Source organism: Amblyomma mixtum, chromosome 7, assembly GCF_055824585.1.
Source record: "Amblyomma mixtum isolate Tamu chromosome 7, ASM5582458v1, whole genome shotgun sequence".
Lineage (NCBI taxonomy): Eukaryota > Metazoa > Arthropoda > Arachnida > Ixodida > Ixodidae > Amblyomma > Amblyomma mixtum.
In genome coordinates, this window is record NC_143018.1 from 133,088,098 (window position 1) to 133,103,660 (window position 15,563).

General features: G+C 52.7%; 1 pseudogene; it reads left to right on the forward strand.

The window, feature by feature from the left end:
- The first annotated feature begins 1,616 nt into the window (after positions 1–1,616).
- On the forward strand, positions 1,617–11,500 carry LOC149337634 (uncharacterized; annotated as a pseudogene).
- The last annotated feature ends 4,063 nt before the right edge of the window (positions 11,501–15,563 follow it).

A 15,563-nucleotide genomic window follows, 5' to 3' on the forward strand; every position in this document is an offset into this window, starting at 1 on the left:
CAAACACCAGCTCCCCAGAAGCCACACTACAAGGTCCCCAACCCTTCACATCATCTCCAGAGGCGGAGGACCTGTCAGGATGGATCCCGGTCTGCCGCAAAAGCAAGCGCACGGCCATCCGCAACACCCACCTCACCACCGTCCTGTTTCAGCCCCGACGGCCGACAACGCTCCAGGCCGCGGTCAAGGAGGACTGGAGTGCCCTCCTCTACTCCATGCCAGGCGTCTGCGAGGTCCGCATCAACCGGCGCCGCAATCTCATCTCCGCAGACGTCCTGACAAAGGAGGCTCGACTCCACCTTCTCGACCAGAAGTCCCTCCTATCCAACCCAGTGGTGGCCTTCGAGGAAAGGCCAGCCGACGGCTACATCGGCATCGTCCACGGCGTTAGCAGGGAAGTGGACGCCGTCACCATCGCCGACTCCATCGAGTCCACGGTAGAAATCAAGGGGATCAAGCGGAGCCCCTGTGCGGTGGCCGTGCGCTTCAAGGTCCCACCCCCCGAGGAGGTCCTAATAGCAGGCATGAGGTTCCAGGTCCAGCCACTGACAACCCGCCCTCTGCAGTGCCCGCTATGCGGGGGGTACAATCACGCTGCGGCAACCTGCAGCCGCCCCCCCCCCCCCCCCGCTGTGTTGCGTGCAGCGGACACCACTACCGCTCAGTTTGCACGGCTGAGGCTCCTACCTGCCACCACTGCGGGGGCGGGCACAGTGCCTTGGACCCGACTTGCCCCACTCGACGGCAGCAAAGCCAAAGAGCGACAGCACTCCGACAGACGGCCAGCCTTGACGACCGAAGGGCCGTCCTGAGAGAGCTCCGTCCTCCGTCCAGGGCCGTGCTCCACCCTGGACCTGGCGTTCACGTCACCAGGGGTCCGGTATGACTACCAAAATGCGGACGACACCTGGGGGTCGGACCACTTTCCCCTCTTCCTCAGACCAGCCCCCAGGTGGTCCCAGCAGGACAAGTCGTATGCGGTGGTCCGTTGGCAAGAATTCCGCTCCCTTTGCAAGGAGATCCCCGCAAACGGGGACTTCCTGGACCACGTGGCGGCCTGTGCCCGGCAGGCCCTGACCATCACCAAGGTCCCGGCTGGCTCTCCTGTTCCTGACCTCCGCCTCCTGAACCTCAGGGCAAACAGGAGGCGCCAGGAGCGGATCACAATGAGGACCCGCCTGCCTGCAGACTCGACTGCCTACCGCCGCATCTACGCTGCCTGCCGGAGGCATGCCAGACGTCGCCACCGGGAGAGCTGGACAGGGGTATGCTCGGAGATCCAAAGGTCCAGCCACTCGGGCAAAGCCTGGCGCCTTCTGCGGTCCCTGGTGAACCCGCGTATCCCCAGGCACCCCATCCTGGCCATCGCAATCTCCAGGGCTATCAGCACTGACACCCTGGCAGAACTGATGGCCGACCAATTCTGCTCTCCCAGCCCACCCGGCCCCACCTCCTTCGGAAGCCTTTCCTTCCGGTCCAGGCCCCCCCTCCCTGCTGAGATCCAGGCCCTGGTAGCTGCCCAATGCAACTCAAGCATCACGGCCCACGAGCTACAGGCCGTCCAGGACTGCCCACGATGACGGACCGCTCCGGGGGTCGACGGCATCACACACCAGATGCTTCGCAATACCATCTGGAACTCCGCGACCCTCCCCGAGGACTGGCTGACGGCACTTGTGCCCATCCTCAAACCCAAGAAACCCTCCCGCCTGCCATCCTCTTACCAGCCGGTCTCCCTCACCTCCTCAGCCTGCAAATCCATGGAGGCAGTCGTCGTGACTAGAGATGTAAAATTTCAAGAAATTTTGAAAGGCGTGAAAAAACCCATTCTTTTCGGGTTTTTTTCATGAAAAATTGGAAATTTTGCAAAACGTATCAAAAACAGATTTATTTGCAACAGCACGACGATCAATAATAATTCTCCGAAGTTCAGTCGAATATGCAGTTATAGATGTCGTATTGTGAAACGAACTTCTTGTTCTATTGCACCGAGAAGATAAATAATGATTTGCACTTCAGGCGAATATGGAGATATAAATATCATATTTGTGGAACGAACTCCTTGTTCTATTGCACCGAGAAAGGGAACATGAAAACTGATCTATAAGTCACTCCATATCGGACTCAGAGTCACTGTCGCTGGATGCGGCACTACGCGCAGCAGCATGGCCTGAAGTTATGTCCACAGCTAGGTTCGACTGCACACACACAACCTTTCGAACGCGTTCCCCTGAAAGCCTGTTGCGAACCCTTGTTGGCACGTTCCCGAAACGTGACCAGTTTCGTTCGCAGCTGGCAGTTGATTGTGGTATCGGCAGCAGTCGGCAAGCCAGACCAGTTAGCGGCTGGTTGGTGCAAAGGCCTTGCCATCAGGCAGATGGGGCCACGTGCATCGCTGAGTCCCAGACCCCTGTCTTGGATCAAATTCCTGCGGATGACCTCTACTCTGCTACGTTTGAAATCAAGAAGCTAGGCTTGTATTTGGCTAAAACCGCTTACGTACACAGCAGCCTATGTTATTTATGCGATGTGTGCCACGCTGTAGAATTTGCAGCCATTTTGTTTTACTTGAGCCGTGAGTTCAAGTATTAGTATGTTTTTAATTCAAGCCTGGATCTTATATGTGACCTGGCCTTCAACCCACGTACTCGCAGCAAGAACGTTTTAAAAGCACTACCTGGCACAGGCGATGACGACTGCTCTCGAATCGTTCAACTATGCACATTGTAATGATTTTCAAAGCAAAATCAAAAGTCTAAACTAAAAGCAAGCAATTATAAAACCTTGAAATTGCATTGTGAAATTTTCGATGTTTCTTTCCATTTTTCGTCGTCTGAAAAAAACGAAAAAACCGTTTTTTTTCCAAAATTGCAGTGTTTTTTTCAGGCCTTCACATCTCTAGTCCTGACCCGCCTCACCTGGATATCCCAAGTAACTGGCTTCCTCCCAGAGCAGCTGATGGGTTTCAGGCGGGGCAGGTGCACAGCGGACTCCATAGCTGACCTGGTCTCCACCCTGGAGGATGCACGACCGAACGGGGACGCCGTCATGCTGGTCCTGCTGGACGTCCAGGCGGCCTTTGACACCCTACCACAAGGCATCATTGACGAGGACAACTGCCGCCTGGGCGTCACCGGCCGGCTCCTGGAGTTCATGCGGGCCTTCCTACGGGCCGCTGTCACAAAATTCGGCGCATTTTAGAAACAAACAAAGAAAAACCGCCGCGCGCACGGCGTCTCGCCGGCGCGAGCCCAACGGGAGAGAAGGAAAGCCCCCGCCGAACGCGTGCCTCTCTCCACCGCCCCGGCGTGCGCCGAAGGAATGAGTCATCCACGTCGATTTCTCTAGAGCATGCGAGTCGTTTCGACTGTTAACCGGGGGAAGAGGGGGAAGCCTTACGTGCGCTAAGACATGTCCCCCCTCCTCTGCACTCGGACGTCGGCTACGCCGCCACGACGGCGCCACGCTAGAACACGCTGGAACCTTCGCGAAACGACTCCTGACTTTAACCAATGAGGACGCGCGGCCGGCGAGAGAAAGGAAGGGAAACTACACAGGAGATACTGCTGTATGTGCGCGCCTACTTTGGCGCATACAACAAACAGACGTGAGAGCGAGCCTATAAACGAAGGACGCTGACAGCTATCAGTCAGTCCGGACCGCCGTTTAAGCTTCATCGAAGCGCGCCCGTTCGACTCCCGAGAAAACACCACTCAGCCAGCATCGGACCAACGAGGTAACGGTCGCCAGTCTGCGGGACGGCATCGTCATGGAACTCTGGTCGTCGGACTGCCGCAGTGCCCGGTGAACAAATTGTGTTTTGCTTGTTTACCTCTCTCTCTTGTGTTAGTGCACTTTAGGTGCAATATTGCCTTTGTATTGTACTCTCTCTCGAGTTTAACTTTGCACGAATTGCATTGTTTGTTAATCACTTGGTATGTGTTCGTACGAGTGATTGTGAAATCCTCTGTATCGTCTCAATTGCTGTATAAACTTTGTTATTGTTTGTGAACCTTTGGCTCCGACCCATTCTCTGGCTTGCGACCAGCGAAAGCTGGGCATTGAACGCCCAAAAACCTCTTGTCACTTGGTAGCTGGTCTCCGTTGAGTTTGCCACGCTGACTCGAGGGCATCTCCTTTGAGTCCGAGACTGCTACCCCCACACGCTCTAAGGGTGTCTGGGAGCTTCCCACGTAAAAGTGCGCGAAGTCTGGGTGACAATATATTCTGGCGTCCGCGACAGGACGTTTGGTGTTTGCAAGCACAGAGAACGGAGAAAGAGTCCGATGGAGTTTACGAAAAGGTCGTAAACGAGTGGTAGCAGCAGAGCGATATTGTGAGGTGCCGCTCCGAAGCGGTTACTGATGTTCACCGTTTAGAGGTATCCATTGTCTTGAATGTAGAGTTCGGTCTCCAGATATGAGATTCAAGGAGCTAAAGGAGCTAATAGAGGTCGGCCTCCAGATGGGGATGACCGGCGCCGAACTTCGAGAATGGGTGGACCAGGAGAGAGACAGAGCTGAAAAAGATAGGGAGAGAGAAAGAGAATGGCAAAGGAGACAGGAAGAGAAAGAGAGAGAATGTCAGAAGAGACAAGAAGAGGCGGAGAAGCTCTCTGTGGAACGAGAGAGAGAATGGCAGAAACAACAAGAAAGATAGCGCGGTAGAGAAGCCGCTGAGAAAGACAGGAAAAAGAAACATGAAGAAGAAGAAAAAGAACGGAAAAAGCGAGAAGAAGCGGCTGAAAGGGCTTTTGAAAGAGAGATGGCAATCATTCAGAGGAAGATTGCTGAAATTCGGCGTTTGAGGAACGTCAAGGATCCAGCGGAGCCTAACCCCGAAGAGGCCGGGTGGAAGACTAACGAGTCTAATTTGTTGACAACCAGGGAAGAGGTTGTAACTAGCTCCACTAGTGAGAGTGAGGTTGTGGAACAGCCTGTTCCTGCAGCTGAAATCACAGAGAGGGAAGGACAGACCGGAGTGTCGCTTCCTCAGCAAGTTGAAAGTGTAGCTACTGCTCAGGTAGTACGCACTGAAGTAAAGGCCGACCTGACGCTGCTGTCCGAGGGGACCCTAGAGCTGCCGCCTGAGGACGAAGAGGCAGTTGGGATCTCTATGGAGGAGTCCGAGTGCTACACCTCTGAGTCCAGCAGTGCCCACCACGAGAAGGAGTGGTTAAATGGCACTGAGTGTGAAAGCTTAGACGTGGTAATACCTGAAGAGAGCGCACTCAGTGAAGACCCGGAAGCCGTTCCGAGTGAACCCTCGAGCAGCGAGGAGCGCTTTCCCGATGAGGAAGGTGACGAAATTTGTGCCTATGAAAAAGGCGAAGAAATTTTTGCCACTGGCGAAGGAGAATGTGCAGTGGAAGGAAACGAACAGACTGGGCAAAGGTCTGTTTATGGCTGCACTGAATGTGACCAACTGAAGCTAGGAGTTGACAACAAAGGAGAATTCATAAGTGAGAACGATTCTCCAATGACTCCTGAGCCGAGCTCTGAGCATTGCGCTCGAAGAGTAGGCAAAAAGAAGAAAAGGAAGAAGGACTTGGAAGAAGAAAGCGCAGTCCTCGAAGAACAAAAGAAAGCTGGACCAGTAGCTCCATCGCGAGAGAAGAACTCGGATGACGCAATTGGCAGTGAACCGGGCTTGACCAAAAGGAGACTTGGAAACTTGGAAGAAGGAAAAAAGAAAGAGAAATGAGTCGGACATCACCCAAGCAGGTGAAGCCGAAAAGCAGAAGCCCTGGAGAAAATTTGGGAAGAAAACGGGAAGAAACAGAACCAAGCTGAAGACAGCCGCGTCGAATGCAAGCGAGCTACACGAACATCGTAGCAAAGTGAGAAAGAAGCTGCTACGAACAAGCCCAACGATCAGCAAAGACTCAGTCTGGAGGCGCAAACGCAAACAGAAAAGCGCGCGCCGCGAAGGAGAACACAAGAACTGGAGCCGTCATGAGCGAACTGGCGTTAAATTTGTTCGCAACAGACGCGCTAACCACAGGAAAAGGGGAAGGGTTCGAAGCATGAACCGATGCGCAGAGAGCGGTACGAATAGGAAGCTGGGCCAAAACAGCGTTCGGAAGAGAAGCTTCAGAATGAGGCGGAAGGAGAGTCGAACCCGAGACAGGAAGAAAACACGGAGCCGCGTGCGCAAGAGAATCAAAAGCACGACCAAAAGCTTGAGGGGAACAGTCCTGTCCCTAACCTACTCTGTAGGCCAAACTTGGAAGTGTAGGTGAAAGTGTGCCTTGTATTTGCGTGCTCCATGTTTGTAGCCTTGTGTTAATGTACTGCCCAATCGCGGCGTGTTTTTATGTGCATTCTCAACATTGTACTGTGCTGTGCATGTGAAAACATCATGGCATTGATGTATGTATTTTCGCATGTGGTTTGTGAGCGCATGCATGTGCGCGCGAATTGTACCGCCGAAACGCGGCGTGTTTTGAAGTGTTGGGAAGTTTTGGAGTGCAATCTGTCTATTGCACTGTGTTATGTATGTTAAAGCATCAAGGTATTGATGTATGTATTTTGGCATTCACCACTGACTTTGTGAGCGCATGCATGTGCGCGCGAATTTTGTGTTTTGTGAATATTGTTACACAATATTCTTAAAGTAAGGGGCAGTGTCACAAAATTCGGCGCATTTTAGAAACAAAGAAAAACCGCCGCGCGCACGGCGTCTCGCCGGCGCAAGCCCAACGGGAGAGAGGGAAAGCCCCCGCCGAGCGCGTGCCTCTCTCTCCACCGCCCCGGCGTGCGCCGAAGGAATGAGTCATCCACGTCGATTTCTCTAGAGCATGCGAGTCGTTTCGACTGTTAACCGGGGGAAGAGGGGGAAGCCTTGCGTGCGCTAAGACATGTCCCCCCTCCTCTGCACTCGGACGTCGGCTACTTTTTTAGTTCCATAACTCCTCGCAGCGCCCGTAGGGAGCAGGCGGCCGGTCGCCGTCCCCGCCACCGCGGCGCTGCAATCGCGGGTTGAGCTAGGAGAGCGAGAGTCGTCTGCTAGCGTGCAGCGTTTTGCACGAGCACTCGAATCATCGCTGCGCGACTGCTGTTTTTTTGTTTCCGGCTTTTGCCAAGAGGTATTTCATAACATATGTATGCTTAGCGCGTTTGCGAACTCAAGAGCGGTATTCTGAGCCGTGTCACAAGCGGCCGTTTTGTACGGGCAATGACGAAATGCATGCATGCTTCGATTCTGCTTCTCGTGAGATGAGCCTATCCTTGCTAAAAAACTTAATTTCCCATAAATGTTTTTCACCACCACCAATAGATTCGGATTATCCGCCGAACAGGCTTTCGCGACTGGCTGTTGTGTCTCGCATTTCGCGCAAAATTACTTTTACGTTTTATTACAGCAATACGGGTGCAAATAAAGCCCGCCGCTGTCTCGGTGGCTACGGCCCGCGGCTGCTTTCCCGAAAGCCGCGAGTTCGATACCGGTGTAGGCGAAATGCAAGAGTAATTCAAGGCCCTTGGCATTTAAATAGAAAAAATATTATTCTCAAATCAACTAAACATCGTTGTTGACACATTTGCTGTCAAGTAATTTCTGAGACAATGTTCGCCTACTTTCGCTCTTTTTGAGCTCGAACGGCGCTACTATTTTCCAAGCACTTTGCTCGCGCAAAGAAGTGAATGCGCGTCACTAAATAAAAGTAAATTAATTGAGATGTGAACACCTCAGCATGTTCTGGTAAACCAACACCATTCGTGCCTTTTTTTACAAGAGAATCCAGCACGTTCCTAAACAGGTCGCCGAACAACTCGCCCTTTCAGGCCTGTTTTATAGCACCCTCTAGCGCGCTTACACAGGCGAACATCTTTTCGGAAGGGTAGGCGAGACTGCCACTAACATACTCGCGCTCAATAATGAGCATAGCCTCACGCGGCAGAGAGTCCTGCCTGCCAAGTGCGTCACACTGCGTCACAGAGTTCATATTGCGCTTTATTTTTCATTTTGAAAGCCACATAGCTTGCCAAATAGTACAAGGCTGTTTCTTCTGGTGATGGAACACTGTATCTGTGGTCGTTGGAGGCATCGGAGAGGTCCCTGAAAGGTATCGCCATCAGCTCCTGCCAGATATGTTCTTTCTAGCCTTTTCCTGGATGAGGGCGTCGCGACGCTTTTCTCCGAGGCTCTCGAAGGCACTAATTAAGACACGATCAGTTCCCGTCTCACAGTTCCCTTTCACAGCTACTTCAACAGGTGTGTAAAAGTAAGCAGCCTAAATAATTGGCTGAACTTGGTCACTGTAGGGTGGTCTTCGTCACCTCCTAATGACCTCACTAGGCCAAAAAATCTCTGAATTAAAAAAAAACACATTATATATGAGCATTTCTAGGCTTTTTCAACGTGCCAGTCTAATTACCTCAAGCGAGTCTTGGTTTAACTTCGCTGTGAGAATATAGCTGAGGATCTTGTTGTGTAGGAAGTCTATAATGGACAGCACTGACATCAATGTCACCCTCAGGTACTCAACGGTTTGATTTGATGCAATGAGTTTGATATTTCCTCTTGCTTCCGTACGGATGGCGTTTCTCCGGGTTGCTCTTGTACGCGCTGGTACAGCCGGGCACGGAGCAAGTTGGCATCGTCGCGCTCGAAAGATGCTTCACGGCCAGCGGCGTTTGTTGTTCTGAGTGCACGATGGGGAACCACGTGTTCACAGAGCGCACAGGAACACAAATGGACAAAAAAAGGCAACGACGAACCTGCGCACGGGCTACGTAGTAACTGCAGGAGAGGAGCCGCGCGCGCGCCGGCGACCGCGCAAACCTCGACTGCAGCGCCCTCTCACCGCCTGGGTACAAGCAGCGCCCGCTTTCAGAGGAGGAGTTATGGAACTAAAAAAGTATCTATAAACGTTGGCCACGACGGCGCCACGCTAGAACACGCTGGAGCCTTCGCGAAACGACTCCTGACTTTAACCAATGAGGACGCGCGGCCGGCGAGAGAAAGGAAGGGAAACTACACGGGAGATACTGCGTGTATGTGCGCGCCTACTTTGGCGCATACAACAAACAGACGTGAGAGCGAGCCTATAAAAGAAGGACGCTGACAGCTATCAGTCAGTCCGGACCGCCGTTTAAGCTTCATCGAAGCGCGCCCGTTCGACTCCCGGGAAAACACCACTCGGCCAGCATCGGACCAACGAGGCAACGGTCGCCAGTCTGCGGGACGGCATCGTCATGGAACTCTGGTCGTCGGACTGCCGCAGTGCCCGGTGAACAAATTGTGTTTTGCTTGTTTACCTCTCTCTCTTGTGTTAGTGCACTTTAGGTGCTATATTGCCTTTGTATTGCACTCTCTCTCGAGTTTAACTTTGCACGAATTGCATTGTTTGTTAATCACTTGGTATGTGTTTGTACGAGTGATTGTGAAATCCTCTGTACCGTCTCAATTGCTGTATAAACTTTGTTATTATTTGTGAACCTTTGGCTCCGACCCATTCTCTGGCTTGCGACCAGCGAAAGCTGGGCACCGAACGCCCAAAAACCTCTTGTCACTTGGTAGCTGGTCTCCGTTGAGTTTGCCACGCTGACTCGAGGGCATCTCCTTTGAGTCCGAGACTGCTACCCCCACACGCTCTAAGGGTGTCTGGGAGCTTCCCACGTAAAAGTGCGCGAAGTCTGGGTGACAGCCGCACCTTCCGGGTCCGAGTTGGTGGCCAGCTGAGCTCTCCGCGTCCCATCCTCACGGGGGTCCCCCAGGGTCAGTCCTGAGCCCTCAGCTCTTCAACCTGGCCATGGCCGGGCTACCAGCTGCCCTCAAGACCAGGTCCTCGTCCTCCCACAAGGTGCAGTGCTCTATCTATGCGGACGACGTGGCGCTTTGGGTGAGAGGGGCACCCTAGAGGACCCGGTCGATGCGCACCGCCCTCCAGAGAGCTCTGGACTCCTCAAGGACGTACCTGAAGTCCATCGGCCTCACCGTGTCCCCTACCAAGACTGAGGCCCGCCTTTATCATCCCAAGGGTCTCCGGGCACGTATCAACACCCTGAGGCTTGATGGGACCCGACTCACGTGGAAGTACCAGGTGCGTTACCTAGGCCTCCAAATTTGACCGTCGCCTCTCATGAATACCAGCCACAAAGGCCCTCCTGCCTCGTCTGCGGCAGGTCGGCAGGGCAGTCCAACAGATCCTTGCCAGGGGACACGGCTGCTCCCCTTCCTGGGCCCTCCACCTCTATCATGCGGCTGCCACTTCCCTAGTGACATACGCCCTACCACTGGTGACACTACCACCAGCCCGCTTGAGGTGCCTGGAGCAAATCCACCGCTCTACACTGAGGCAGTGCATGGGCCTTCCTCGGTGCTCTCCCATTGCGGCCACCCATTCAGAGGCTGGACCTGGCCACTGTCTCTCCTCCCCCTCCAGACTGGGCTTCGACACCTGGACCGCCTGCACCACTCGCCAGACGGTGGGGCCCTCCTGTCCCGTCTCAGCCAGGCCCCGTCTTCCCGCATGGGGCTCCTATGGAGACCTTCACCCGGCTCCTTGCCCCTCCTACAGCCAAGGAAGCAGCCCCCCCCCACCACCCACCAGGCCTCCGCTCTCCATCTCCGCGAACCTCAAGGACTGCAGCAAGAGGCTAACTCCGGCCGCTGCCCTCCAACAGAGCATTTCCGCTCTGCTGCACAAGACACTGGAAGGTCACCTACAGATCTTCACAGACGGCTCAGTCCTCCCGACCACCGGACAAGCTGTGGCAGCCTGCGTCGTGCCAACCCTGAGCCTTGGCTTGCCGGCTAGGATTCCCGGCCAGCTCTACAGCGGCAGAACTGGCCGGCCTCCATCTGGCCGCAGACCTCCTCAGTCTGATTCCTGCATGGGCAGCAACCAACCGTCATCCTGACGGACTCAAGGGCTGCCCTCCTGCTCCTACGCCAAGGACAGACAAGGGAGGACACCGTTACCCGCCTAAAAGCCCGCCTGATGACCATCAAGGACTCTGGCCGCCCTGTTTCCCTGAAGTGGGTTAACTCCCACGTCGGCATTGCGGGTAACGAGGCGGCAGACCAGGTGGCCGGAGCTGTTCACACCAGCGGCTCTCCCATCCACCCAGCGGTGACCCAACTGGACTTTGCCCGCCCCGCTCCCAGGCGGGCCATTCAGGGTCTCCACCCAGATCCCCGAGTGGATGCGGGGGGGCGCTTCCTAAGGGTCCCTGACGACCTGTCCCGTAAAGAGCACTCCCTACTCCTGCGGCTCCCAACGGGCTCCTCCTGGACGCAGGCCAGTCTCCGTCGCCATGGCAGAGCCTCCTCCCCAGCCTGCTCCTCCTGTGGGGCCGACGAGTCCCTGGACCACCTCCTCTGCACCTGCCCAACCCTGGACGCAGCACGCACCACCATGGTCCAAGGCTACCGTGCCCTGGGCCTGCCCGCCACCTCAGCCCAGGACCTGCTCCAGCCTGCCCGCAGCCCCATCGCTGCCTTCAGGCTACTCCTGGAACTCCTCCAGGTGATAGGCCTGGACACTGGGCTCTAAACTGTAACCCCACCCCAGCTGCCCAGCTTTACCCCCTCCAGGGCCCCAGCCCCCGTGCACCAGTCCCGGAGCATAGGAGCCCTCCCCGGTGCGAGCTGCACCACACGCCAGAGGAGCCCTGTCCAAGTGACGACCACTGCGCGCGCGCATCCTGCGAATCCCCCCCGCCCCCATCCCCACCCCGCTTCAAGCAGTGCCTCCGTTCAAAAGGGTGGCAGAATGCGAGCGTGCCCCCCCTCCCCCCCCGTAGCCACAAGTAGTACTAGTAGTAGCAGTTCGCTGATGACTTCGAGAACGGGCTCCATCGTAGCGCTGGCAAAACACCGGTGCAAACGTAAAAGAAGCGACGGTAGCGACGGCCGCAATAGCCGATAGATGCCTTCAACGTGCGGCCGGCGGTAGCTTTCATTTCGGCTGCTACTAGGCCGCACTGCTGGCCGCAGAAATCACGGAGTCTGCGTTACGTCATGTGCACGTCATGTTTCACGTCACTTAGTCCTGTGTCGTCATAAGAGAATCCCAAGTTTGAATCAGAGCGGCGGGAAAAACTTTGTCAACTTCGCATCCAAATTTGTCAGAAATAAATGCATCTTTCGCTGCCGGCCAAGTGGCAACAAAGCCATGACAATGCCGAACTATCGGATTTCGCTTTAAAAGAAATATTAATAGAGCTCTCTTCACTGTCCCTTTAATACACCGGTTCTGGACAGTCTTCAGTCACCTCACCTTTCTAAGGGTCGCCCTAGAAGAAGACACGTAGACCGATGTGCAGGCAGCCAGAAGCGAATTGGTACCACCCAAAGCACGTGTCTCAATGGGAACCGGTGCTTATTTCGCGTGGCGAAAGCGGGGTGTGCCCGAGTAGGCAACGGGTGCGAATTTTGAAGAATAAATTGACGAGTTCTGCTTCGGGTAGAGGAGAGGGTGGTCCAGGATGCTGTTGCTAGCTGTACTGACCATACTGGCCAATTTTGGGCGAATTTACGTTGTTGCGTGTGTTAATCTTGTTTCTGTAAATGCTTTGGGGGGGGGGGGGGGGGGACCGTCATCCGCCACCTCAGATTATTGCGTGTGGCCCTCGAAGATGGCCCGTAGGCTGGTGTGGAGGCAGCCACAAGCGTATCTGCACCACACGAGCACATGTCTCAACAGGAACCGGTGCTTCGTTTGCTTCGGGAAGGCGGGGTGTGCCAGGGTGGACCAGGGGTGCCATCTTTGAAGTGGACTGGCGAAGTGGTGTCTTCACTCACAAAGAAAAGTCTAAACACGGAGGCAAAACTACACTCCGAGGAGGTGAAATATGTCAACTTTATATCAAAAAGGTTCTGTCACATTTGAATATTAACATCTGCAGGCACGCTTTGGCTCCCTGGTGATGAACGAAATGTCCCTCACGCAAGAAAAAGGAAGATATCGATCCAGAACAGTGAGATCAGGTGCTGCCCAAAATGACCATCAGTGTCTGAATGAGAGGATGAACGACTGAGGCTTCGACCAAGACAAAGGGACAGTATTCATTCTGCACTTAGCAGTCCTGAACGGTGACCTCCGAAGAGTGCTGTCGCCTGAACAGCTCAGTCTTATCTCCATTGCCAAATGACCTGTTTGCGTGAATTAAGAGCATATTACCAATTTTTGGGCACTGAGCCTGCAAGAGGTTGATTTAGGAATGAAATGCTTCCAATAGCATTTTCTAGTGTCACTAAGTTCCAATTTGCTTTCATTCTTTCAGGTGCCCCACAATGAAGACTTGAAGACAATGAAAATTGCCCCCATGCTAGTAAAACTGGAAGTATCCATCTGTAAGGCGTCTCAGAGGGTACTTGGGTTTCGTCATTGCTGCTGCTGCTGCCCTCTGAGCTCTCTGAATCGCTATCCAAAATGATCAGAGTCAGTGTAGCTGCACAGTCTTATGAAAGCATGTCAGTAGTAACGTAACCACACCTCCATGGTTATCCAGCGATTTTTTAATTTGTGCTAAAAACAGCAAACTTTGCTTGTCCCGCACGTAAGTGGTGGCATCACATTCTGAAGTGTTTCGGCAAAATTCATTTCTGCTCAGCGATCCATTGTGAACATCCGAAGATAAGTTTTTAGTTCAGAGAAATGTGGAGAGTTAAACTATTCAGAGTAACTGAGCAATTTTCCGTTGAAAATTTTAAAACAATTTCTTGCATATCACAGCGGACTATGTGTGATGCTCCGGACGGAGCAGATACCATCCTTAATCTACAGATCAGAAAGAAACTGCGGCCATCCATGGCTTGTGCAAGCGATCATTACTGTGTTTTCATTGTTTTTTTTTGAAGCTTGGAAAAATCAGGACGCTGAAATTGCAATTGCGCCGATGAATAAAAAGCATTGACTTGATGAAGAAGTTGACTTGACGACCAAAAGAATGTTTTCAGCAGCTTTTCTGAGTTGGTTGGTTGAGCGGCTTCGGCAACCGGTAACAAAACAGAAGCTACGAGTGACCCACATGGCTGAAAATAAAGACCAATTATTTGTCAAACACTTAAAGAGAAACCTTAAGACATTCTTAGCCACTGCTGGGAAGTGCAGTGCTACTAATACTGGTAAATAAGCCATTCTCGAGAAAGCAGATGGTTCTTCTAGACGGTTGGAATGCTGGTATTGATTGTAGGATGGCAGGCCACATAATCAATCATCATCATCATCATCAGCCTGACTACACCCACTGCAGGGCAAAGGCCTCTCCCATGTCTCTCCAATTAACCCTGTCCTTTGTCAGTTGCCGCCACTGTATCCCCGCAAACTTCTTAATCTCATCCGCCCACCTAACTTTCTGCCGTCCCCTGCTACGTTTGCTTTCTCTTGGAATTCACTCTGTTACCCTTAAGGACCAGCGGTTATCTTGCTTTCGCATTACATGCCCTGCCCAAGCCCATTTCTTCTTCTTGATTTCAACTAAGATGTCATTAACCCGCGTTTGTTCCCTCACCCACTCCGCCCTCTTCCGTTCTCTTAACGTTACACCTATCATTTTCCTTTCCATAGCTCGCTGCGTTGTTCTTAACTTAAGCTGAACCCTCTTTGTTAGCCTCCACGTTTCTGCCCCATAGGTGAGTACCGGTAGGATACAGCTGTTGTATACTTTTCTCTTCAGGAATATTGGTAAGCTACCATTCATGATCTGAGAGAACCTGCCATATGCGCTCCACCCCATTCTTATTGTTCTAGTTATTTCCCTCTCATGATCCGGATCTGCGGTCACTACCTGCCCTAAGTAGACATATTCTCTTACTACTTCCAGCATCTCGCTACCAATTGCGAACTGCTGTTCCCTTGCTAGGCTGTTGAACATTACTTTGGTTTTCTGCATGTTAATTCTTAGCCCCACCGTTCTGCTCTGCCTGTCTAACTGGTTGATCATGCTTTGCAGTTCTTGTCCTGAGTGGCTTAGCAAGGCAATGTCATCAGCGAATCGCAAATTACTCAGGTATTCTCTATTAACTCTTATCCCTAACTGTTCCCATTCCAATCCCCGGAATACCTCCTGTAAGCAGGCAGTGAAGAGCATTGGTGAGATCGTGTCTCCCTGCCTGACACCTTTCCGTATTGGAATTTTATTGCTGACTTTATGGAGAACTATAGTAGCTGTGTAATCGTTATAAATATCTTCCAATATTTTCACATAACACTCTTCCACACCCTGATTCCGCAATGCCTGCATGACAGTTGAGGTTTCCACTGAGTCAAATGCTTTCTCATAATCAATGAAGGCTATATATACGGGTTGGTTATATGATGCGCATTTCTCTATCACCTGATTGATAGTGTGAATGTGGTCTATTGTCGAGTATCCTTTACGAAAGCCTGCCTGATCATTTGGTTGACTAAAGTCCAAGGTTTTCCTGACTCTATTAGCGATTACCTTAGTAAATACCTTGTAGGCAACGGACAATAAGCTGATTGGTCTGTAATTCTTCAAGTCCTTGACGTCTCCTTTCTTATGAATTAAGATAATGTTAGCGTTCTTCCAAGCTTCTGGTACTCTCGAGGTCACAAGGCATTGCGTATACAGGGTGGCTAGTTTTTGTAG